Source organism: Adiantum capillus-veneris, chromosome 12, assembly GCF_014529385.1.
Source record: "Adiantum capillus-veneris isolate H3 chromosome 12, ASM1452938v2, whole genome shotgun sequence".
Classification (NCBI taxonomy): Eukaryota; Viridiplantae; Streptophyta; class Polypodiopsida; order Polypodiales; family Pteridaceae; genus Adiantum; species Adiantum capillus-veneris.
This window is the reverse complement of record NC_140942.1, coordinates 102,831,911-102,859,082: the sequence shown is the minus strand read 5'-3', so window position 1 is coordinate 102,859,082 and position 27,172 is coordinate 102,831,911. Positions and strand designations below refer to the sequence as shown.

The following is a 27,172-nucleotide window of genomic DNA, read 5'->3' as shown; positions in this document are numbered from 1 at the left end:
ATTGCTTTAAAATGCAGACAATTGAGGTCTCATGAACAATGCTATGGTTTAAATTATCTTTAAATTGAATTCAAGTGATCCAATTGGATTCAATTTTTTGGGTTTGCATTTTATTGGACTCGTTTGCACTTAACTACGTACACTTATCCCATCTTGTTTGAGAAATGCTACTTGGTTGTACTTAATGGGACTTATTTGCATTGTAGTTCCTCATGAGATCTCAACTGCAAGCTGAACGCAAAAACTAAAAGTGAGTTCAGTTTGCTTATGGAACTTGCTCAAAATAAGAAAATAGAGCTACAATGCAAGGCCATAGGTCAGAAATCAACCATGGTAGGTCTTGCATGCCATCTTAAGACCTTAAGAGTCTTGGTGCTCCTAGCAGTGAAGGAAGAGTTGATGTAGCATTGAAGAACCAAAGCAAGCAGGATCCACTCCTACCACACCTCTACAACATCCAATCGTCATCACTACATGTTTGTTTTAAAAGGATAGTGTGTACCATAGTTTCCCTACTTTAACAAGCCAAAAAATACAAGTCAAAGTGTAAGATCAAAACTATGTACCATAGTTGCCCTACTCTGACAAGCCCCAAAGTGTAAGATCACAGCTCGGAGGGGTGAATGCACCTATTCGCTAGATAAGGTCCTCGTTCACACTTGAGGACATGGATTGGGGGGGTCGGGAAGGGGAAGCTGTCCAAGAATTGTGTACAAAGAAGATACGTATTGGCCCCATGCCTCTGTAGAGAGTGCTCATGAAAGAGTCGCCATGCCTCACGTGAGTCCTGACGCACGCACACACACACACACACACACACATATATATATATACATATATATATATATATATATATATATATATATATATACACACACACACATATATATACACACACACACATATATATATATACACATATACATATATATATATATATATATATATATATATATATATATATATATATATATATAGAGAGAGAGAGAGAGAGAGAGAGATGTAATATTAACATCTTCAAAAGGCCAAAGTGACCTGTGAGACCAAAAAGTTACAATGTGGTGGATCTGATACAAAGTCTGAGTACCAAAAAATAAATCAGAAGGTGCTGGAAAAAAGGGTACTAAAGTAGTGAATGGGGGCTAATATAACTCAATGTGGGTGTATCCTTAAAAAGAGATAAATCACAAGAGATCCATCATCTATCGCTAGTGGATCTCATCAATCTCCTCCATGGTCAGTAGTGTGATCAGACGTCGTGCATGTCAAGCCAGAGTGATCTAGATTCTTTGATGCAGCCTCCATCGATGCTGTGTAGTCCTCCGCATTCGTGGGCGTCTGGATCTTCCTAGATTAATCGCTTGTTTGATCAACGTGCCTCTGGTGTGAGGATAATGTGGGCTTTGTTGTGGTAGTAGCTGCTTTGGTTGTCTAGTGTCCGCTCTAAAGAAGTCTGTGATCCACCTCTGAGACTGCCTAGCTTCTCCCTCTCGTCGGGCTCTTTTTGTGTGTGTGTAGCTTGAGAAAAAACAATCCCAAGCATCTCTGGTCCTCATTCCCCATGACTTTAGAGAGTGGTCTAAATCCCTCTCTAAACAGGCAGTGAAAGAGGCCTCCTATCTCATAGTTAACAGTGGCATGTGTAATGCAACTTTGTGTCAGGCTTCATGTGACATACAGGACGTGTCCTGGCCTCTATTGGTACTCCACTGTATCAAAACTGGTGTGAAGATGTGCATATCTTGCCAATAGCACATTGTATCCCACAAGATATGTGGGTGTCCATGTATCTGGGTCTTGTCACAACACTGTCCTCCGTAAGCTGGAGAAGACGTGCTATATAGAAAGCCATCTTTGTGTCCAGCTCGTGTGTGGGTTGTATCCAAGATCACAAATGTGTACCATAGTTTCCTTACTCTAACGAGCCCCAAACTGTAAGATCACATCTTGAAGAGGTGAATGCACCCATTCATAGGAGAAGGCCCTCGTTCACACCTGAATTGAGTGGTATTTTACAATTTGAATAGAGAGAGATCACTGAATACTTTAGAACAGGGAATCATAAGCCAAATGAACATGCTTCACATCAGACTTCAGAGCCCACTTATACCCGAGGTATATTAGTTGATTGAGCCATTGAGATTGGGAGAGCTCAATGCCCATGTCTACAAGGGAGACCACGACATCAATGGAGACTCCATTAGAGGATCATGACAATTCTAGCATGACATATATGGGAAACGCTCAGTACAACTATTTACATCGGCAGACATTGATGAAGCTTCTAAGCGATCGATGCAATACTTTCTCAGAGAACACCCGATACTGGTGTCCTCGGGCATTGATGATGATGGTGATGGTTTTAGTCTTTCACTTTACTTCACATTTTTTGTATTGAGGCATTGGATTACATCCACCAATATTAGGTCAAAAATGACCTTCTGAAGAGGTCAAATGGTGTTGTATTAACATTTCATTTCATTTCTCTCTCTCTCTCTCTCTCTCTCTCTCTCTCTCTCTCTCTCTCTCTCTCTCTCTCTCTCTCTATTGCCAGCACATCTCCCACGTGGGAAACCGCACCGCTTTGCTAATTGCAGCTTGGAAAGCTGTAATCATGGTGCCCTGCATTTAGCATTCAAGCACCGCGCCCATCAGTTGTGCCATCTCATCCTGCTTCTCGCTCAATCAAACTACTAGTGCTGCAGGGCCTGACTTGCCTGCCCACCTGCTGTAAGCTGACTTATATTAACTAGCTAGCTAAGGATATTGCATTCAACTGCAAATCGCCTGTACAAGGTTATTCCCGTGATATCAAATTAAAGAAGGCCGTACTCGTGAGCTGGTCCACGAAAAGCTATAAAGATAGTGGTTCACCGCCCTGAAACATCAGCTATGAGCACCATCTATAGTAGCTAAACTTTTCCTCCTGCAAGCCCTCGGACGTGCGCGTCCTCGGCTAGTTGTGTGGCGCAATTGCTGGCGGACCGACTTGGAAGCTAAGCATCGTCTCTGGATCAGTGCCGCCTTAGCAAGTCTCCATTAACAACCAGGTATTTATTCCCAATTTTCCACCAAAGAAAATACATTTCTTAGCCAAACAGAGGAATGACACAAATAGGTCAAAATTTCAAGCATCGAATCATGCCAATTTTTAGGTAAAAAACTCAAGCATTTGTTGCAATATTCTACAAAGTGTGCGTGCACCTTTCATTTGCATTTAGGACTATTCGAGGAAATGTAAATGCTGTTGGTATTGAAATTAGATTTGGAATTTAAATGTTGTTGGTATTGAAAGTTCATTTGGAATGGTTGTTATGCCATAGTTGGGAATGGTATAAATTTATCAATTCAATTTAGCATTGCAGTTTAGTGTCTTGTTTGTAGAACAAGACCCTAAAGAGTCTTCCCTGAAGACCCTAAAGAGCCTATATTTGCTACAAAAATATATTCATTTTACATTGTAAAGGTATGTCACATTCATCTTTATTGAAAACACTTTATCTTAGGTGATTACTCAGTGTGAATTGTAAACTAAGAGGGGTGAGATTAAGCTTTCAAGTTGAAAGGGGTGTCCCTCTGACTAGCCATTGTTGCTTGTGGTATTCATTACAGATGGCTCGTCAAAGTGAGCAAACACTATGTAGTGATGTTGTGAGTGAAAGGATAAGTGAAGTGTTCAGTATCCTATAGAGAAACGTAGAGAATTTGTAGACTTGCAGTCACAAATCTTATTTCATGAGTTTGGGTAGGATAGTGCTTGGCCAGGAGATCAATATCTATTATTTGGAAGGTATGGGATAAAATGGCACATTTTAACGATTTTCACTGATGATGTAATGGCATGGGATGTAAATGTAATGCTTTTAACTCTCAAGAGGAAGCTACAACTTGTTGACCGCTACAAGGTAGTATAGCGCTCAGACGAGGAGACCATGTCTATGGTCTCCTTGACGGAGAGAGAGAAAGTGATACGACATATTATTTCTAGAAGAAAAGTTATTTAATTTATATCGACTTCCTCCACCATATCCCACTGCACAACCACCTTTTTAAGTTTACTATGTACTCTTCTTGCAAAATGGATGACTATTTCAGCATCTCTTAGGAGTAGTGTATGATAATACTATTTGATCCCTAATGTACACATTAAAAGGTGTTTATGTTGCACATTCTTTGATTGGTACAAAAGTTCACACGTATATTTATATTTGGTCTGCAATCATGAGCACAATAACTTCTTGGAAGTGCACGTGTAATTATAAGTGTTCACACTCTATTAACGGTTGGAAGTTGATGTCAAAATGGACCTTTTATTTTCATCAAAATCAAGACTCATTAGCAAAGCTTCATCCTTCTATGACCAAACGTAGAAGGGTACAAAGTGACACTAATTTCAATGTTACACATAACATCACAGAAGGAGCAGAAGATCAGCATATAGAAAGATTTGAAGAGTTCAGTAGTGATGGAAGAAAGGCTTTCTGCAACTATTCTTTCCATTGCTATGGCGGGTGGTTTGTGCATACTTCAACCCTTTATCGACACCAAATTCTTTCAGAGAGATTTGGGAGCTTGAAGCTCCATTTTGGTTTAGATGTGCCACATGTAGCACCTTCCTTGAGTGAAAGTCTCAACGTGGAGGAAGAACAAATGGAAGATTCAAATGGCAGTGACTATCATGCAGACGGTGATTACCATTTACAAGTTGATGCTAGAGTGCACGATAGCAGGGAGGAAATGAGGAAGGGACATCTATTGTTCTCTTTGAACTAATAGAGAGAATAGTAGAACTTCAAAGTTTATGGGATGAACATAAAATGCCGATAGGTGTTCAAGTTCAAATGCTACGTCTTCTATTTGGTGACCTTGGTGGAGCTAGGGTAAAGTACTACTCTTCAAAAAGAAGCCTAGCTAAATTACTGGTTCAATTTCCAAAGACATGGGAAGGTGAGCTTGGAGGCGTTAAAGTACCCGCGTGTTGGGATCAATTACAAACAATGCTGAAAGGTTTGGGGATGCTGACTGCCTCTCATTGTTAGATTTGTACAAGAATTAATGGAGCAAAGCACACACCCCAACTTCTTTACCCAAGTATAGAGGACAACTTTGTAGGAGAGGTTCTGCGGTGTGCTTCTTCAGGTACTTCAAACTCCAAAAAGCTTAAACATGATTGTATTACTTTCTCTGAGAAGTACAGAGTATGCACAGACAAGAAATTCAATGCTTGCTTTTGATTATATTCCAATAGGACCTCAACTAAAGCTATTGAGTTTGTGGCACCATAAAAATCAATGGTGTCGGAGAGATTCATTTTCTATGAGAAGGCATATTAAGGACTTTTGGGATGGAGCAAAATCTCAAGGAGTGAAGAACTTTTAGGACCCCTTGTCAACATATGAGTTGCCAGTCGTTTGCTCTACACCTAGATATAAGAAGTCTTACACGACTTTTCGCTTTGACAAACGCTCTCAAAAAGTTAAAGATGCATGGGATGCTGAGCGACCAATGTACACTTTTATCTGCTCCAAATGCAAGGAAGAAATTGAATGTGAGAAAAGGTTGTGCAAGGTAATTATGTCTATCTTCCTCTTTTTCTTAGCAAAATGTACACTGAATGTCCATACTTACTCTGATTGTTGGTGTTCATAATCAAGGTGACCCTAGAAATATAGCTGTCTTGTTGTTGCATTGGGATGGGTTGTGGAGATTATGGTGCTCAATGCTGGAAAACAAAACTCTATGGATATCATGCCAGTCTTGTTTATTCCACAAAGCTACAAAAAGATTATTAAGTCTTCCAGTGATGTCTTCGAATCATTTTTGAAACCATTAATGGATGAGTTGGAATCATTATATATTGATGGAATAGATGTATTATATGAGTATCTTTAATGATACAAGGGTGGAATCTAAATTCTATAAGATACAAACTATGGTTATGATGGCTATCGGAGACCATCCAGCCCAGTGCAAAATAGGCTTGTTCAAAAATGGGGGACAAGAGTTCTGCAGGAGGGATAAGCCACATTCATCACTTGCAAGAAATAGGTCGGGACTAGAAGGGAGGTATATTTACAGTGAAATTTTCTTACAAGTCATACATCCACCAGTGACGAGAACAACAAGCGAGATGGTTCATGCCATAGCTTAGGCAAAGAGGTGTTGTACTTTTGCTGAGAAGCATGAGACTTGGAAGAAAGATGGTTTATCATGTGAGTCAATACTTTGGAGACTCTTTAACTTATGTCATAATAATCAATATCTAATTCTCCTAAATGATTTTCTCATATTAAACTGATCATTTAATGTGGGGAAGTGCCAGGGGCGAAAAAGCTAGAATATTGGTTAAGCTAGCAGACCGGCCACAGAAGGGATCCAAAGGAGGGAAAATAGGGATCCAAAGGGGGGGCCATCTGCAAAAGAGCCATGTGCAACAATGGGCTAAAAAGACCCTAAGGTTCAGCCCATTAAGACTTCCAAAATGCTAAGGTTCCAAAATTCAAAGGTTGTGTCCAAAGGGTTAAAGCTTAGGGGGAACTAGATGCTTTGTGTGCTCTCCAAAGTCAATGCACATCCCTACATGGGAGGGGGAGATTCCTTCTTCTAGGGGATGAGAGAGAAAGCCACACACACACACACAAGCCCCTTTGCACAAAGGGAATTGGGACACATGTCACCTCCCTAGCCCAGATGCCCACAAGGTGTGCCCAATTCCTATTGGATGACCCTTGAAGTGGACCAATGAGAATTAAGCTAGAGTAAATCTAGTTTAATTAATTTAAAAACATTTAATAAAAGAAACCAATAAGAATTAAGTCTCCTAGAAGAATATTGGGCAGTCTCCTAAAGGGTCCAATGAGCATTTAGGAGCCCCATGGCTTGCCTGATTTCTATTGGCCAGGAGGCAAAGGGGTCCAATGAGAGTTTAGTTTAATTATTTAATTACCTCAAGCTCTCACAAAAGGGGAAAGGGGGACACATGTTAGAAGGCTATCACTTATGCTGCTTAATTGTAATTGGCTTGACTTGGGGAGGGCCAATGAGGTTGCAGGAAGAGAAAATAGCAAGGGGGCTCGCCCAAGAGAGAGAGGGGGCTGATTTTGCTTGGCATTATCACACACACACTCACACAATCTCATGTGTGAAGAAAGAGAAGACTATCTCTTCCCAAGCTTTAATGGAGAACTCATCACCTACTCCAAGCTTGTGAGATAGAAGCCTACCTCAACACTCTCTTGGCATGTGGATGCAAATCCAACCAAGAGCCAAGCTTCAATGCATGCTCATCTCCTCTACCAATCTAATTACTAAGCTAAGCTATGCTAATATGAGTGATTATGTGAGGAGATGTACATATTTCTCGTAAGATTCTCCTTCTTTCTCTCAATCTACTCTCATACCCTGCTAGCTCTCACCATCTTCGAAGGTGTGTGAGGTCTTGGGTCTGAGAACGGGGATAATTCAACTTGTGTTTGTTAAGTGTTTTTCTTAGTGCATGAAGCTTCCATCTTCATTGCACTAGCTATTCTTGAAGGAACACAAAGAATTGTATTGTACAATGTCTCTCTTGATGGGAGAAACCATAATACAAAGCCTTTTGGAGGGGGGACCGGCTCCATGCAAATCCGGTCCTCAACTGTTGTCAATAGCTTAATTTCTCTCTCTTTTGAAAGTATTGTTGATGCTATCTAACTTGTTATGCTATCTTGTAATTCTCATTAGGAATCTATTCTAATGAAATGCCCACTATGTTCATGCTAATTTCCGCTACACATAAGTTATTAGGCCATTAAATGTTACATTGGTATTAGAGCACAAGGTTTCTCTTTTCTTGCTCAGGAAGGGAGGTCCTCAAGCTAGCTACAAATGGTTGGTATTATTAATTGCATGTGAGTAAGTAGAATAGGGATTTTTCAGCCTTGCAGTGCGCCTGCCTTTGTGCAGTTAACGGGGCATCACCGTCGAGAGCTATGGTCTTAATAGTGGAGTCCTACGGGGCTTGCCTACGGCTTAACCACTATTGAGCTATTAGAAGCTTGACAGGAGCCGGTGCTATTTTGGTGTTGAAGGACCCTCTCTTCTATTCCTTGCAATTAATGGTATTCGAGCCGCGGGTACAGTATCTTGAGTGCTTTTTCTAAAGGGGTAAAGAGGAGTAGCAACTAGGGCTTGAAGTGCCAAAGTACACCTAAAAAGTTTACACCTGAAAGTTGTTAGAATGGCTGACAATAGTAAAGAGAGTGAAATTAATGTTGACAACTTTGATTTTGCTCATGAGCAAGCTACTAATGATGCTTCAATGCTTGTTAACTATCTTGTTTCTAGGCTTCAACAAGCCATGGGCAATCCATCTCTCCAAAGTGAAGTGCAACGGTAGCTCCTTGCTCACGGGATTCTCCAAGCTCATCACCATGACGAGAGAACACCTAGGAAGCCTCCTTGTGAGACTACCAAAAAAGGTCTCTCTCCGATTCGGGAAGAAGAAGATAATCCATACGAAGGGCTCAAGAATTTACTTCTTGATGATGCATCTCCTTCCCAAAGGAGAACTCAAGAGCCTCCACCGAAGGAACGAGAAAGAAGCGAGTTTCCTGCCACCTCGACGGAGATGGCTCCACGAAGACAGCGGGCTAAACGCTCTCCATCACCACCAAAGCGGAGAAGACCATCATATTCTTCTCCTCACCACAATTCAAAGAGGGATGATAAAAAGCAAGAGAAGAAAAAGCCGAGAAAGAGGACACCCTCTTCTACATCTTCTTCATCCTCTTCCTCTTATGAAAGCTATGGTGAAGACGACAAAGATCAAGACAAGAAAAAGGCGAGAAAGAGGTCACCCTCTTCTCCACCTTCTTCAAATTCTTCACCTTCTGAAGAAAGTGATGGTGCAACCTTTGAACCATCAAAAAGAAGAGGCCATAGGAAATCCTATGCCGCATGGAAGAGGTCGTCCAAGCTGAGGAAATTCAAAGAGGGAGGGAAGAGCATCTCTTTCCTTACCTATGATGGTACCTTTGGTGCTACGGACAAAGTCTTGGCCTTTATCCAACAATTCGATGCGGCGTTTGAAGATGAGGGCTTCACGGAGTCCTCTAAGCTACACCATGTAGCTATGCACTTTCAAAAGTCCGCCAGAAAATGGTGGTCTAGCCTACGAGCCAACGGTGAAGCTCCACGAACATGGAAGGCTTTAAGAGCTTCCATTATGAAGCAGTTTTTGGCCACCGATGCCAAAGACAAAGTACTCACCGAATGGCGAAGCTTAAATCTCTCTACCAATGAATCCATCCACAAATATGTAGACAAGTTTTGGGACTTACAACTCAAAGCCACTGTAAGTTGGATTTTGGAGAGCAAAAGCAACAGTTTTGTGCGGGCTTAACCGAAGAAATGGCGGGGTATGTCAACTCCCAAAGGCCACGTACCATATCGGCGGTAATACACCATACTACGGTGGCCTCTAGAATCAATTTCCAAACGGGGGTTAAAAGAAATAATAAGCCCCCGGAAAACAAGGGTTCCAATGAGCCTAAGGGGAAGGACAATGTCCAAAAGTCTCCTAAGGGAAACTCCAACAAAGCTAAAGAGAAGGGAGTTTACAAAGGTAAGAACAAACTCTCTCCTGAAGAGCTTGAGCGTTATCACAAGGATAACCGGTGTTTCAAGTGCGGCGAACAAGGCCATGCATACCATGCTTGTCCCCAAAAGAACAACCGCCAAGATCCTCCTAGAGCTTCCTTGGTTGAAATCCAAGAGGAGGAGACTCACCAAACAACTCACAAAGGATCTCCTCTATGCCATGCTTGGGGAAAGGTAAGAGAACATGATGCTTTTATTCTCTTTGACCCTGGTTCTACTCACAATTTTATATCTATAGAGTTGGCCACCAAGCTAGGCATACAATCCTACGAGATGGGAGATATCCTACCCGCAGACAGTGCCTTCAAGGGGCAAGAAGCTTCAGTCACTCCCTTAATCGGGAAATTGAGGCTTCATGTCCAAGGCTATGTGGACAAAGAGGACTTCTTTATCTCTCCTCTCAAGCATGAGGATGTAATCCTAGGGGCACCATGGTTTGACCGCCTTGCTGCCGATGTTAAATTTCCTGAAAGGAGAATCTCCTTTAAGTTCAGGGAAAAAGACATGTATCTAGATGCTAAGGAAATGGGTAACACCATCTCCATTGTACATACACTAGCTTTCAACAAGTCAATAAAGAGCTCTATTTCCGTGTACATGGTTTTTGTTAAAGATTCTAAAAATGAACCTATTGCTTTAGCAAAAGAAAATAAAAGCAACCAAAAGGAATTAGAGTTATCCAATTTTCTCAAGGGGTTTAATGATGTTTTTATTGATGACATCCCTTGTGAGCTACCTCCTAAACGAGGTAATGATGACCATGCAATTGAACTTCTTCCAGGAAGTTCACCGCCTAACAAACCTCCTTATAGAGTTTCTCAAGCTCAACAAGAGGAGATTATGAAGCAAGTGCATGAGTTAGTTGAGAAGGGCATGGCTAGACCTAGCTCATCTCCATTTTGCTCACATGTGCTATAAGTGCAAAAGAAATACGGCACATATCGTATGTGTGTCGACTATAGAGCACTAAATAGGATCACTATCAAAAATAGGTTTCCCGTTCCACGGGTAGAAGACCTATTTGATAAGCTACAAGGATCGACCTACTTCAGTAGGATTGACCTAAAAAGTGGCTATCATCAAATAAGGATAGTTGATCAAGACATTGTAAAGACCGCATTTCGTACTACATTTGGTCTTTACAAATACATTGTCATGCCTTTTGGCTTGACCAATGCACCAGCCACATTCAACCGCTTGATGGAGAAGCTGTTCAGGCCTCATCAAACCTTCACTGGAGTGTTCTTTGATGATATTATCGTCTACTCTAATTCATTGGAGGAACATAAGCAACATCTCTAGGTAATATTTCAAGTTTTAAGAGAGAATAAACTTTATGTTAATCGAAAGAAAACTGAATTTTTCTTGCAAGAGATTCAGTATTTAGGTCACATTATCTCTCAAGATGGAATCCAAATGGATCCATCCAAGTTAGAGGTAATAAAAGGATGGACTAAACCAAGGAATCTTCATGAACTAAGAATCTTTATAGGTATGTGTGCATACTATAGACGCTTCATAGAAAAGTTCTCACAAATTGCGGGACCATTACATGACCTAACAAAGAAAATCGTTAGGTATACATGGTCTGCTAAGGAGAACAATGCTTTCGAAAAGCTTAAAGAAAAGCTTATCTCTCAACCTGTGCTTACACTACCGGATCTCTCAAAACCATTTGAGATCCATTGTGATGCTTGTGGTGATTGCCTTGGAGCTGTTTTGCTCCAAGAAGGGCACGCCATGGGCTATGAGAGTCGAAGGCTCGACCCTGTTGATCAAGCTCTAGGCATATACGAAAAGGAACTCCTTGCAGTTCTACATGCCTTAGACTCATGGAAGCACTATTTATTGGGGACTCCTTTCATTCTGCGAACGGATCACCAAAGTCTTAAGTACTTCATGACGCAGACCAAGCTCTCCGACAAACAAAGGAGGTGGGCAAATTTCCTTTCGCAATTTCATTTTCATATTGCTCACATTGCTAGCAAGCACAATCAAGTAGCTGATGCACTCTCAAGACGGCCGAGAGTGAATGCGGTTTCCATAGCAACTCACAATGATCTATCTTCAATGATAGATGAGTACGCTATTGATCCCGAATTTAGAGATGTGATTTCAGCCCTGGCATTAGGGAACAAAGAAGAACCATTCACTTTACAAGATGGTTATCTTCTCTATGGCAATAGACTATGCGTTACTAACTCACTACGTGAGAAAGTAATGTATGAATCTCATGCTCCACCTTATGCGGGGCATAGAGGCATTCAGTATACCTTAAAGGGAAAAGAAACATATTTCTATTGGCCTACCATGAAAGTGAACATACAAGAGTATGTTTCCAAATGTGTGGTATGCCAAAAGACAAAATTTGATAGAGGGAAGCAACTTGGATTGCTTCAACCCTTGCCAATCCCTAATTCACCATGGGAGAGCATATCCATGGATTTTATCTTTGGATTGCCTAATTCTATCCATGGGAATACGGGAATATGGACGATAGTAGACAGGTTCAGTAAACAAGCTCATTTTATACTTGTCAAAAAGACTATCAAAGCCCATCAAATGGCAACCCTCTTCATTTCACAAATTTTCAAGTACCATGGCTTGCCAATGTCCATAGTGTTGGATAGAGATCCTAGAATGACCAGTAATTTTTGGAAGGGTCTCTTTGAGAATTTAGGTACAAGGCTAAACTTCTCTTCAGCCTATCAACCACAAACGGATGACCAAAGTGAAATAGCTAACCTAACAATTCTCGATGTACTAAAAGCCTATGTAACGCAAGTAGATCAAAGATCCCAATGGGAGAAGTACTTACCCTTAGTGGAGTATTCTTACAATAACATTGTACATACTTCCACGGGAAAAGCACCTTTCGAGGTAATTGAGGGAAGATCAAAAAGTCCCTTGCTACTTAAGGTACATGGGAAGATCTTCGCTGCAGATGAGTATAGCCGAGACCTACAAGAATCTTTTCAAAAGATTAAGGATGCTATCTCTATCTCACAGCAAAGGCAAAAGGCTGCTGCTGACAAGCATAGAAGAGCCCAAGCCTTTAAAGAAAACAATTGGGTCTTGTTAAAGTTTCCAAAGGCTCGATTAAGGCACACGACGGGCAAGAATCCTACGGGCCACCAAAAGTACTATGCTAAACTAGCAAAAAGGTACTATGGTCCCTTTCAGATTCTTAGGCCAATCAATGAGATGGCCTATCAACTCAAGTTTCCCAATCATTGGCTCATACACAATGCTTTCCATGTGAGCCTATTAAAGCCTTAAAAAGGAGAGCCACCTCAAGAACCAACTATCGAAGACCCACTGGAGATCGAGGACCAAGAGGACGTATTGCAGCCCGAGTCCATTCTCCGACATGAAGACAAGGTACTAAGAGGCGGTAAGACTATCCGACGATATCTTATTAAGTTTAAGAATTATCCTTTTGAAGATGCTAGATGGATGCAAGGCATACAATTAAAGGATAACCTAAACCTTGTCAATGCTTACAATGCTTCCCAAGAGTAAGCAAATGTACAAAATGTTTAAAAAAAATTGAACAAAGTTTTTGTCTTATAAGACTCTCCTTTTCTTTATTTGTGCACAAAAATGAAGTAGTATGCATGCTTAGATCAAGTTTGTGGAGACGACGTCTCCCAAACACCAAGTAGAGCTTGTCACTCTACTACGGAAGACAGATAGGACTGATGTGCAGACATGCTTGCTGCAGCCTCAGGCTCTCAAGCGCCAAATGGACTAGTCATCCATTATGGAATGATGTCGTAGGGTAACATAGGGATCCTCTACCCGCTAAGAAAAGGACTCATGAATATGCTTTATCTTCTCTACACCATAGTCGAGGATGACTATGATTTGAAGAGAGAGGAATTGTCATAATAATCAATATCTAATTCTCCTAAATGATTTTCTCATATTAAACTGATCATTTAATGTGGGGAAGTGCCAAGGGAGAAAAAGCTAGAATATTGGTTAAGCTAGCAGACCGGCCACAGTACGGATCCAAAGGAGGGAAAATAGGGATCCAAAGGGGGGGGCATCTTCAAAAGATCCATGTGCAACAATGGGCTAAAAAGACCCTAAGGTTCAGCCCATTAAGACTTCCAAAATGCTAAAGTTCCAAAATTCAAAGGTTGTGTCCAAAGGGTTAAAGCTTAGGGGGAATTGGATGCTTTCTGTGCTCTCCAAAGTCAATGCACATCCCTACATGGGAGGGGGCGATCCCTTCTTCTAGGAGATGAGAGAGAAAGCCACACACACACACACACACAAGCCCCTTTACACAAAGGGAATTAGGGACACATGTCACCTCCCTAGCCCAGATGCCCACAAGGTGTGCCCAATTCCTATTGGATGACCCTTGAAGTGGACCAATGAGAATTAAGCTAGAGTAAATCTAGTTTAATTAATTTAAAAACATTTAATAAAATAAACCAATAAGAATTAAGTCTCCTAGAAGAATATTGGGCAGTCTCCCAAAGGGTCCAATGAGCATTCAGGAGCCCCATGGCTTGCCTGATTCCTATTGGCCAGGAGGCAAAGGGGTACAATGAGAGTTTAGTTTAATTATTTAATTACCTCAAGCTCTCACAAAAGGGGAAAGGGGGACACATGTTAGAAGGCTATCACTTATGCTGCTTAATTGTAATTGGCTTGACTTGGGGAGGGCCAATGAGGCTGCAGGAAGAGCAAATAGCAAGGGGGCTCACCCAAGAGAGAGAGGGGGATGATTTTTTCTTGGTATTATCACACACACACTCACACAATCTCATGTGTGAAGAAAGAGAAGACTATCTCTTCCCAAGCTTTAATGGAGAACTCGTCACCTACTCCAAGCTTGTGAGATAGAAGCCTACCTCAACACTCTCTTGGCATGTGGATGCAAATCCAACCAAGAGCCAAGCTTCAATGCATGCTCATCTCCTCTTGAGGGTTGGGGACCAAACTCACCAAGTGTCTATTATGAATCCTTCAAGGCGGAAGAGAATCAAAAGTTTATGCAGTGGTGTCTACCATATATTCTAAGAGTCGTAGATGGTATTCCACATGAGATGCAAACTTTAGGAATCTTGTTGGTGGACATAGCACATAGCTTTTATGGCTACAGTCAAGAACATGGAAGGGCTGGCTACTGACATTCAGGTTATCAAATCCTTGCTACAATCTTGGAGAATCTGAAAGGAGGAATACTCATCACCCTTCGAGCATGTAGCTGGAAGTGGGGAACTACTTGAGGATATTTTGCGGCATGGACTACATGACATATATTGGTGCAATATGCTTGAACATTTAGTGAAAGCGTACAGTGCTATGAAAAAAAATATCATAAATGATGAAGCATCATTTGTACAGCTCTATCTAGGAATGTTTTTCACAAAAGTATTCAAAGCAATCCAAAATGATAAAGATGCCCTGTTACCTTGTGAGAGATTCCTACAACAATTGCCTAGTGTATTGGGTCAAACTACTGTAGCTAATTGTGTATCGGGGCCTCCCTTGAGTGGTGCTCTTCACATATCGATGGACTCTTCAATGTTACTTCTATTGGAAAGGCAAGATCGTTGTGGAACGACATCTTAAAGTATGGCAAGAGCTCATCTTTTACTGATAGCATTCTTATGAAGGGTATTGCAATATCAAAGAGGAGGGGTAACTATAGGGTTTCAACATCTTAGGAGATTACTTACTTAAGGAGCTTTTGGAACATCAATGATGAAAGCTTTTCATTTGGTATGTGCAAACATATGACAAAGTCTTCTATAAAGGATAACTTTTCAAGATTGGCAATTATGTAGTTGTAAAGGTGGATGCGTGAGACACCTTGTCTGAGGAACGAGTTCATTGGAAAGCTTGCATAACCTCTTTCTTCTCCATGCAGCTTGATGGAAAAGCAATGATGTTTTTTGGTGGAGCTTACTACAAACAATGTATTACAGGAGACAGTTTTTAAGAGGAATTAGTCATAGATACAATGACTAGAATGAGCATTCTTGAGAAAATACCGCTTCAATTTACTTGGGATTGTGTGCGTCCTATCTAATATTTTCTTCATAAATTTATCCCATTGCCATTACCAAGGAGCCAAAGATTTATTGCATATGAAGTTAAGGACCTAAAGCAGAGGGCTAAGCTACTAATGGAAGGCAATTGTGTGAATGTACCCCTGTGGTTGGAGAAAGATGGCATTGTCAAAGTCCGTTTAGAAAACACTAGTACAGTACAGTTCAAGCATGCTGTTGTAAGATGTGTACAATGTGACAACAAAATCACAAAGCTTGCTATTTTGAAATCTGATGCAAGTGATCCTCATATATGGAAAGTTTATGAGGAAGAAAGCACATGGAGAGATTGGGATTCTTGTGTTCTTTTAATCAAAGATTCAATTGTACTAAACCGTGAAAAAGTTAGAAATCTTGGAGAAAGTGATCAATGGATCCCTATTTTGTGGGGATGTTCATAAGTCAAGGACATGAGAACAAGAGATTTATAAAGTACTTGATCACTTTAGGCTTTTGTTGTTAGAGAACTAAATGATTTTGTGGTTTAAAGTTTATTATATGGTTGAACATTGTTCTCTCTATGATTCATTTTCATCTTAGCTTTTTGTACTGTTTGAGCTATATCTCAAGTGGCACAAATTTAAACTTTTTAGAGTCTATCTTATCTGCATGTGTCGACTACTCTTGTAGGCCCCGCATATATTCCATAGTCAATTTTTTAGCAATTAGTTTCACTTCCTCATGGGGAGACTATGAGACTACTCGATGCTTGGAGGGAACATCACTCTTTGAGTAATAAAAGGGTTGTTGGTAACTCAACTAGTTCTCTTCCATATGATCCGATCATATATGATCAAGTATTTAGAGCTCCTCCACCTAAACATAGAGAGCACAATAAGTTGTATGGTAGAGAATTTCTTAAAAAAGAGGATCATGGCCAGTATAGAGTGTTGTGTGCAAATTATGGGATGGTGCAAGGGTGGTTTGCAAAGGTAGGGCCAACTGCAGATGTAAGACATAATAGCAAGGGTAAAGATATGTTTTTGAGTATTATTCTAGAGAAGATGGGTGAGCTAAATCCAGTGAAAGTATATGGTGTGGACTAATTGTGGAAAGAGTCTGACATTTACACTTGGTGTATCAAGTCATTGGAGTCCAAGAGAAAGTGGAGGAAACAAAAGGCTTGCAAAGGCGCTATAATGGTATAAGTTTTTTTATTATCTTTTTGTTTTGCTTTCAAATCATATGCTATGTAAATGTTTATCTTATTCTTGAATTATGCTACATTTTCAAGGATACTCATGATGTTCAAGGGCTTGACAATGATGGTGTAGAGAAAGAGATAGAAATATCAACTGTAATGGAATTAGCCTATTCAACTTGAGAATAGCGGAAATTAATGAGAATACTTTCGAGAAATAACTTTGTGAGCATAGCGGGTAGACATAATTGAAGATAGCAACATAATCATAGCAATTAGTTAACTTGGCATGAACAATACTTTTGCAAGAGAGAGAATTTAGAGAACATGACAACAGTTGAGGACCGGATTTATGTGGAGCCGGTCCCCCCTCCAATAGGCATTTGTATTATGATTTCTCCCATTAAGAGAGACTTGTTACAATACATTCTTTGTGTTCCTTGTGACCTAGGTGATGCAATGAAGATGGAAAGCTTCATGCATCAAAATCATAGCATAACATGAACTTGAAGAAAGCTTTAATTGTCCCAAGCCTCAGTCCCAAGACCTCAAACACCTTCGAAGGTGGAGAGAGCTAGCAGGGAATGAGGGTAGGGAAGAGGAAGAAGAAACATTTCATAGGAGAAAGAACTAGTTCCTCACTTATCATACTCTTGTTGCTAGCATACATAATAGCATAGTAATGAAGAAGAAGGAGATGACAAGCTCAAGCATTGAAGCATGGCTCTTGGTTGGATTTGCACTCCATAGCCAAGAGTGTTGGTGTAGGCTCTCAACCTCTACTTGCTTGGAGAAGGAGAGGGAGCTCTTGCACTTTGCATAGTACACAATGAGAGTGTTTGTGAGTGTGTGTGGGTGAGTATACCCCTCAAGAAAGCCCCTAGCTAGCTTGGGTCGACCCCCCCTTGTAGCTCATGCTTGAAGCTCATGGGAGCCTCCCAGGCCTAGCCAATCATGAGAAGGAGGCATTACAAGCAGTAGGGGTAGCCTTGAGACAAGTGTCCCCCTTTCCTTTTTGAGAGAGAGGGCTAGATAAATGCTAAAACAATTAGATAACTCATGTAATTTATCATTGGACCCCTTTGAAGCTTAGCCAATAGGCTTCAAGCAACACATGAAGGTAACATGGGTAGGGGCCTGACATGTGTCCTTGTTGCCTCTTCAAGTTGGGGCTTCCCTTGTGTGTGTGAGTGGGTGTTCTCTCTCTAGCCCCTAGGAAAAGGGCTCGCCCCCCATCTTGTAGGAATGCTTTTGACTTTAGGTGATCAAGCACCTTACTCACCAAGCATGACAAAGCACTTGAACTAGGGGTGTTCCCACAAGCATCTCAGGCAAGCTTCTCAAGGCACCTCAAGTACCTTAATCATGCAGCAAGTCAAGCACCTCAAGCATGGAGCCAGTCAAGCACCTCAAGCATCTTAATCAAGCACCTCAAGCATGACAAACACCTCAAGCACGACAAGCACCTCAAGCAGGACAAGCACCTCGAGCTTGGGCCGGGTTCCCACCTCAAGCTCAACCCTAGCTTACCTAAAGTCAAAGGACTTTTTCACACATTTATTGGAGGTCTTCAATGAAGCTAACCCTAAGGTCTTATGCTCCATAGGTTAGCCTTGCTCTTTGATAGACCATCTCCCTTTTGGGCCCCTTTACCATTGGCCCCGTGTTGAGATAGATCTATAAGCACATATCTATATCTTAACACTTGTTCCCGTTTATTCTCCCACATTAAGTGATCAATTTAATATGAGAAAATGATTTGGGTTGGTTAGATATTAGATTTTATGACATTACCTCTCTCTTGAAATCATAGTCGTCCTCGACTATGAGATAGAAGAGATAAAGTCTTAGTCATTAGTCAATCGTACTTAGCGGGTAGAGGATCCCTTTTTTACCCTACGACATCTTTTCAAGATGGATGACTAATCCATTTGGTGCTTGGGAGACATAGCTGCCGCAAGCATGTCTGCTCTTTAGTCCATTTCATTCTCCCAAAGTAGAGTGACAAATTCTACTTGGTGTTTGAGAGACGTCGTCATCACAAACATGATTCTAAGCATGCATACTAGTTAAATTTGTGCACAATTAAAAAGAGGACTAGTCATATAAGACAAAAACATGAGTCATTTAAAAGAAATTTGTACATTTGCTTACTCTAAGGTAGCATTGTAAGCATTGACAAGGTTCATACCATCCTTAAGTTGTACTCCTTGCATCCATTTAGCATCTTTAAAAGGATAATTTTTGAACTTAATAAGATACCGTCGGATTATCTTACCATGTCGTAGTACCTTGTCTTCGTGCCGAAGGACAGCTTCGGGTTGTAGCACCTCTTCTTGGTCTTCGACTTCGGGAGGGTCTTCAATAATTGGTTCAATTGGTGGCTCTCCTTTGTAGGGTTTAAGTAAGCTTACATGAAAGGCATTGTGTATAAGCCAATGGTTGGGCAACTTGATCAGTTGATAAGCCGTCTCATTGATAGGCTTTAAGATTTGGAAAGGACCATAGTATCTTTTTGCTAGTTTAGCATAATACTTTTGATGGCCCGTAGGATTTTTGCCCGTCGTTTGCCTTAATCGAGCCTTAGGAAACTTGAGTAAGACCCAATCATTTTCTTTGAACATTAAGGCTCTTCTGTGCTTATCAGCAGTAGCTTTTTGCTTTTGTTGAGAGATGGCTATAGCCTCCCTAATCTTTTGAAAAGATTCTTGTAAGTCACGGCTATACTCATCGGCAGCGAAGATCTTCCCATGTACTTTCAGTAGCAAGGGACTTTTAGGTCTTCCCTCTATGATCTCGAAAGGTGCTTTGCCCGTAGAAGTATGTATAGTATTATTGTAAGCATACTCTACTAGCGGTAAATACTTTTCCCATTGTGAGCGTTGATCTACTTCGGTAACATAAGTTTTGAGTAGATCGAGTATCGTAAGATTGGCTATCTCACTTTGGCCATCCGTTTGTGGGTGATAGGCCGAAGAGAAATTCAATCTTGTTCCTAGATTTTCAAAGAGACCTTTCCACAAATTATTGGTCATTCTAGGATCTCTATCTGACACGATGGATGTGGGTAATCCATGGTGCTTGAAAATCTGAGATATGAAGAGAGTTGCCATTTGATGTGCCTTAACATTCTTTTTGACAGGAATAAAATGTGCTTGCTTGCTAAACCTGTCGACTATTGTCCATATTCCTGTATTCCCATGGATAGACTTGGGTAATCCAAAGATGAAATCCATGGATATACTCTCCCATGGTGAATTTGGAATAGGCAATTGCTGGAGTAATCCAGGTTGCTTCCCTCTATCATACTTGGTCTTTTGGCATACTACACATTTTGAAACATAGTCTTGTATGTCCACTTTCATGGTAGGCCAATAGAAATACGTCTCTACTCCTCGAAGAGTAGGTTGAATACCTCTATGCCCTGCATATGGAGGAGCATGGGATTCATACATAACCTTTTCACGAAGGGAATGGGTAACACATATCCTATTGCCGTGGAGAAGATAACCATCCTGCAAGGTGAATGGTTCCTCTTTTTTCCCCAAAGCAAGGGCTGACATTATGTCTCTAAAGTCAAGGTCAGTAGCATACTCATCTATCATAGAGGATAGATCATTGTGAGTAGCTATAGACACCGCATTAACTTTTGGTCGTCGTGAAAGTGCATCGGCAACTTGATTGTGCTTACCAGCTATGTGAGCAATATGGAAATTAAATTGCGAAAGAAAATTTTCCCACCTCATTTGTTTGTCCGAAAGCTTGGTTTGCGTCATGAAATACTTGAGACTTTGGTGGTCGGTTCGTAGGATAAATGGAGTCCCCAATAGGTAGTGCTTCCATGTATCTAGGGCATGTAGAATAGCTAAAAGTTCTTTCTCATAAATGCTCAAGACTCGTTCATCACTATTGAGCCTTTGGCTCTCATATGCTATGGCATGCCCTTCTTGAAGCAAACCGCTCCAAGGCAATCACCACAAGCATCACATTGGACCTCAAATGGTTTTGAGAGATCCGGATGCACAAGGACTGGTTGGGAATTAAGCTTCTCTTTGAGTTTTTCAAAAGCATTTTTCTCCTTAGCAGTCCATACAAACTTAACGTTCTTCTTTGTTAAGTCGTGTAGTGGTCTTGCTACTTGAGAGAATTTTTCTATGAAGCGTCTATAGTATGCACACATACCAATAAAGCTTCTTAGCTCATGTAGATTCCTTGGGTTAGGCCATGATTTTATTACCTCTAACTTTGATGGATCCATACGAATACCATCGTGAGAGATAATATGACCTAGATATTGAATCTCTTGAAGGAAGAATTCACTTTTCTTTTGGTTGAGAAAAAGTTTGTTTTCCCTCAAGGCTTGAAAAATCACTTGGAGATGTTGCTTATGTTCCTCCAAAGATTTGGAGTAGATGATGATATCATCAAAAAACACTCCAGTGAATTTACGATATGGTCTAAAAATTTTCTCCATGAGAAGATTGAAAGTAGCTGGTGCATTAGTCAAGCCAAAAGGCATGACTAGATATTCATAAAGACCAAATGTTGTGCGAAACGCGGTCTTTAGGATATCTTCATCCACTATCCTTATTTGATGATAGCCACTCTTAAGGTCAATCCTACTGAAGTAGGTAGAGCCTTGTAGCTTATCAAACAGATCTTCTACCCGAGGCACGGGAAATCTGTTTTTGATAGTGATATGGTTTAGTGCTCGATAGTCCACACACATATGGTATGTACCATCTTTCTTTTGCACTAACAGGACTGGAGAACAAAAGGGAGAGGAACTAGGCCTCACCATCCCTTTGTCTACCAATTCCTGTACTTGCCTCATAATCTCCTCTTGTTGAGCTTATGAGACTCGATAAGGAGATTTGTTAGGCGGTGAGCTTCCTGGAAGGAGCTCAATACTATGGTCATCATCCCCTCGTTTTGGAGGTAGGTCCATAGGGATATCATCGATGAACACATCTTGGAATCCTTTTAGAAAAGTAGACAAGTCTAACTCTTCTTGATTCCTATCATTTTCATTTGATAAAAAATTATTAGCTTTTAGAGACTCTTTGACATAAATCATGTACGCAGAAACTGAGCTCTTCATTGATTTATCAAAAGAAAGAGGATTTACAAGTGGAATAGTGCGACCACGCTCACTAGCATCTATATACATGTTCTTTCCCCTGTAGGTGAAGTAAATTCTCCTTTCAAGGAACTTCATGTTGGCAGCCATGCGATCAAACCATGGTGCCCCTAGGATAACATCCTGATGTTGGAGAGGAGAGATGAAGAAGTCTTCTTTGTCAACATAGCTTTGGACATGAAGCCTCAACTTCCCAATCAAGGGAGTAACGGAGGCTTGTTGTCCCTTGAAAGCTGCATCAGCTGTTACTATATCTCCCATCTCAAAAGCTTGAATGCCCAACTTGGTGGCCAACTCTATTGATATGAAGTTGAGAGTAGAGCCAGGGTCAAACAAGATGAAGGCATCATGCTCTCTTACCTTTCCCCAAGCATAGGAGAGTGATGATTCTTTGCAATGAGCATCCTCTTTTGGAGCTTCGATGGTGGAAGCCCTAGGAGTCTCATTGCGAGTATTCTTCTTGGGGCAAGAACGATAGCCATGTCCTTGCTCCCCACACTTGAAACATTTATGGTCCTTGCGAACAGCTTCAAGCTCTTCAGGAGAGAGTTTGTTTTTACCTTTGTAAACTCCCTTCTCCTTGGACCGATTGTTGTTGTTGTTGTTGGAAGTGCCTTGGGAATTATTTTGATCATTGGATTTTCCCTTTGCATCATTTTTATCTTTGTTTTCCATGGGCTTGGCATTACGTCTAACCCCTTGATGGAAATTGATGCGTGAAGAAACCATGGTGTGGTGGATTACTTCGGTAATAGTACCGGGCCATTGAGAGTTGATGTATTCGGCCATCTCTTCAGGTAATCCCGCACAGAATTGCTGTCTTTGTTCAGCAAAGTCTATCTTTTGAAAGACAATAGCTTTGAGATGTAAATCCCAAAACTTGTCTACATACTTGTTGATAGACTCATGAGAGAGAAGCTTCAAGCCGCGCCATTCGGTAAGAACTTTATCTTTAGTATCGCTTGGAAGAAATTGCTTCATGATGGAAACTCGTAGAGTTTTCCATGTCTTTGGGGCTTCTCCATTGCCACGAAGGCTAGCCCACCATTGACGAGCTGATTTTTGGAAGTGCATAGCTACATGGCGTAGCTTGGAGGACTCTGTGAAGCCCTCGTCCCCAAAGGCCGCATCAAATTGCTGGATGAAGGCCAACACTTTGTCGGTAGCACCAAAGGTGCCATCGTAGGTGAGAAAAGAGATACTCTTTCCTCCCTCCTTGAACTTATTTAGCTTTTGTGACCTTCGCCATGCAGGAAATGATTTGCGATGTCCTCCCCTCTTGTATTCTCTAGGAGAATATCCATAACTTTCATCGGAAGAGGAGGAAGGTGAAGAAGAAGGAGAAGAGGGTGACCTCTTCCTAGCCCTTTTCTTCCTTTGTTTCCTCTCTTGCCTTTCAGAGTGATGAGGAGAAGGACTATAGGTTGCTCTTTTCCTCTTGGGAGAAGTAGACGATTGTCTAGACCGCCGTCTTCGTGGAGCCACATCTTCAAAAGAACTTAGACTGTCATTTCTTTCTTTCTCTTTGGATTCCTCCTCTCGAATGGGAGAGAGTCTTCTTTTGGAGGTCTCTTCAAGAGGCCTCCTAAGCTCTCTCTCCTTTGGGAGAGGAAGGGAAATTCCATAAGCACGAAGTTGTTGAGTAACTTCGGCTTGCAAAGCAGGGTTGCCCATAGCTTGCTGCAACCTAGCGACGAGATAATTCACAAACATGGGAGCATCATCATTAGCACCTTCATGTGCAAAATCAAAGCTATCAATGTTCATTCTACTCTCTTGATTATTGTCAGCCATGTTAACAAAATTTATGTTTATACTTAGTGTATGCTTTGGCAATACAAAACCTTAGTTTCCACTCCTCTTAGCCTTTGAAAATCGGCTCTTAAGTATCTACACCCACGGCTCAAAGTGGTTAATTATAGAGAGTAGAGGAGTAGGTCTAACATAGCAGAGTTGCCAAGGGCTAGCTCCTTTTGGACTTCTTATGGCTCAATAATGGTAAAGCCGTAGGCAAGTCTAAAAAGACTCCATTATTAAGTCCAAAGCTCCCGAGGTGTGCACCATCTCCCACATAGTGGGCTTAACAAAACCAATATTAGATCCCAGTTCCACTTACCCTATTATAATTAACAACATCAACCATTTATAGGCTACTTAAGGACCTCTCTTCTTAAGCAAGAAAAGAGAAACCAAATGCTCTGATACCAATGTAATGGAATTAGCCTATTCAACTTGAGAATAGCGGAAATTAATGAGAATACTTTCGAGAAATAACTTTGTGAGCATAGCGGGTAGACATAATTGAAGATAGCAACATAATCATAGCAATTAGTTAACTTGGCATGAACAATACTTTTGCAAGAGAGAGAATTTAGAGAACATGACAATAGTTGAGGACCGGATTTATGTGGAGCCGGTCCCCCCTCCAATAGGCATTTGTATTATGATTTCTCCCATTAAGAGAGACTTGTTACAATACATTCTTTGTGTTCCTTGTGACCTAGGTGATGCAATGAAGATGGAAAGCTTCATGCATCACAATCATAGCATAACATGAACTTGAAGAAAGCTTTAATTGTCCCAAGCCTCAGTCCCAAGACCTCAAACACCTTCGAAGGTGGAGAGAGCTAGCAGGGAATGAGGGTAGGGAAGAGGAAGAAGAAACATTTCATAGGAGAAAGAACTAGTTCCTCACTTATCATACTCTTGTTGCTAGCATACATAATAGCATAGTAATGAAGAAGAAGGAGATGACAAGCTCAAGCATTGAAGCATGGATCTTGTTTGGATTTGCACTCCTTAGCCAAGAGTGTTGGTGTAGGCTCTCAACCTCTACTTGCTTGGAGAAGGAGAGGGCGCTCTTGCACTTTGCATAGTACACAATGGGAGTGTTTGTGAGTGTGTGTGGGTGAGTATACCCCTCAAGCAAGCCCCTAGCTAGCTTGGGTCGACCCCCCCTTGTAGCTCATGCTTGAAGCTCATTAAAGCCTCCCAGGCCTAGCCAATCATGAGCAGGAGGCATTACAAGCTGTAGGGGTAGCCTTGAGACAAGTTTCCCCCTTTCCTTTTTGAGAGAGAGGGCTAGATAAATGCATGCTAAAACAATTAGATAATTCATGTAATTTATCATTGGACCCCTTTGAAGCTTATCCAATAGGCTTCAAGCAACACATGAAGGTAACATGGGTAGGGGCCTGACATGTGTCCTTGCTGCCTCTTCAAGTTGGGGCTTCCCTTGTGTGTGTGAGTGGGTGTTCTCTCTCTAGCCCCTAGGAAAAGGGCTCGCCCCCCCTCTTGTCGGAATGCTTTTGACTTTAGGTGATCAAGCACCTTACTCACCAAGCATGACAAAGCACTTGAACTAGGGGGTGTTCCCACAAGCATCTCAGGCAAGCTTCTCAAGGCACCTCAAGTACCTTAATCATGCAGCAAGTCAAGCACCTCAAGCATGGAGCCAGTCAAGCACCTCAAGCATCTTAATCAAGCACCTCAAGCATGACAAACACCTCAAGCACGACAAACACCTCAAGCAGGACAAGCACCTCGAGGTTGGGCCGGGTTCCCACCTCAAGCTCAGCCCTAGCTTACCTAAGGTCAAAGGACTTTTACACACATTTATTGGAGGTCTTCAATGAAGCTAACCCTAAGGTATTATTCTTCATTGGTTAGCCTTGCTCTTTGATAGACCATCTCCCTTTTGGGCCCCTTTACCATTGGCCCCGTGTTGAGATAGATCTATAAGCACATATCTATATCTTAACACTTGTTCCCATTTATTCTCCCACATTAAGTGATCAATTTAATATGAGAAAATCATTTGGGTTGGTTAGATATTAGATTTTATGACATCAACAAAGGTAATAGTATAGATGATTTTTAATATTTTTGATATTAAGTTTCTTATTGAGTAATTTTTATTAGGAAGAGGATGCTTCCAAACAAGGTTATGATGAGAACTTTGTAGATGTAGTGGAGGCCGATAAAGACATCTCAAAATCCACACGGGTAATTGATATATACTATTCTTTATACAAGTGTAATGCCGATCTTTTAAGATTTTTTAAAGTTTTGTGTATGTCTTATGTATTTAGAAAGAACCTCATGTATACATTCCAGAAATATCTTGGGACAATGATGAAAATCATATGGCTGCATATGAGTTATATGAAGATATGAAATTAGCTCTGTTTCTTTAAAGGATGTAGAAGTAGCCAATGATAAAGACGAATAGTTGTATGATGGACTTTGTAAGAATTTTTGAGAGACATCTATATGAAAATAATCATTTTTAGTTTTCTCTTTAACCTTTATCTCTTTTAGTGAAAAAGTATGTCTTTTTTGTATATGATATGTTAAATTGATTATTCATGTGAATTATTATACATTAGGAAGAGTATGGGGTGTAGGAGGGCCTCTTTATTTTCCATGAGCTTATGGAGGTGATTAACATTCTGATGAGTAGGAGTACACCATGTGTGCAAGAATGGTGGGTGTGTAAGAGATGTGTAAGAGTGGTCAAAGGATGCACTTTCCCCCCCAAAAAGGAGGTGGACAATTTCATGATTTTTGGCCTTTCATACCTCCCACATATGATCTCCAATTTGAGCAGGGATCATAGATATGCAATCTATGTGTCGAGCTCTTTCTATAGATATGCTATATGATATGGTTTTACCCGCTAGATTTTAAATTCCATTTTAGGGACTTGAACTCAAACAAACTAGCTATTTTGCCTGTTTGAATTAAAAAGTTGTCCTTTGATTACTTTCTTAATATTAAAGGTTTGATTTCTTTAAACTTCCAAATAAAGAGGCCCTCCTAAACCCCATTCTCTCTTAATGAACAAAACTACATAGATAACAGTTTGTGGCTACAACCATGTAGGAGAAAGAAGAACTTCTTACTACATGGTTAGTTAAAACTCCCATATAGCTATAATATTATGGCTACCACTACAAGAGGTTGTGTGCTCTTGTGACGCTGTTAGCGACGGAAATACACTAGGTTTTTATAACCCCCGGCGTCGCTAAAACCGTCGCTACGAGCGTCGCTACGAGAGCGTCGCTATATGCGTCGCTATAAGCGTCGCTATATAGAGACGCTCATAGCGACGGTTATAGCGACGTTTACACAGAAGACTATAGCGACGCTACAGAGCCATAAATAGCGACGGTTATAGCG

The 27,172-nt window shown here is 41.0% G+C and overlaps 1 pseudogene; it reads left to right on the top strand.

Moving 5' to 3' along the window:
• Positions 1–2,188: 2,188 nt before the first annotated feature.
• On the top strand, positions 2,189–26,167 carry LOC147446240 (uncharacterized; annotated as a pseudogene).
• The last annotated feature ends 1,005 nt before the right edge of the window (positions 26,168–27,172 follow it).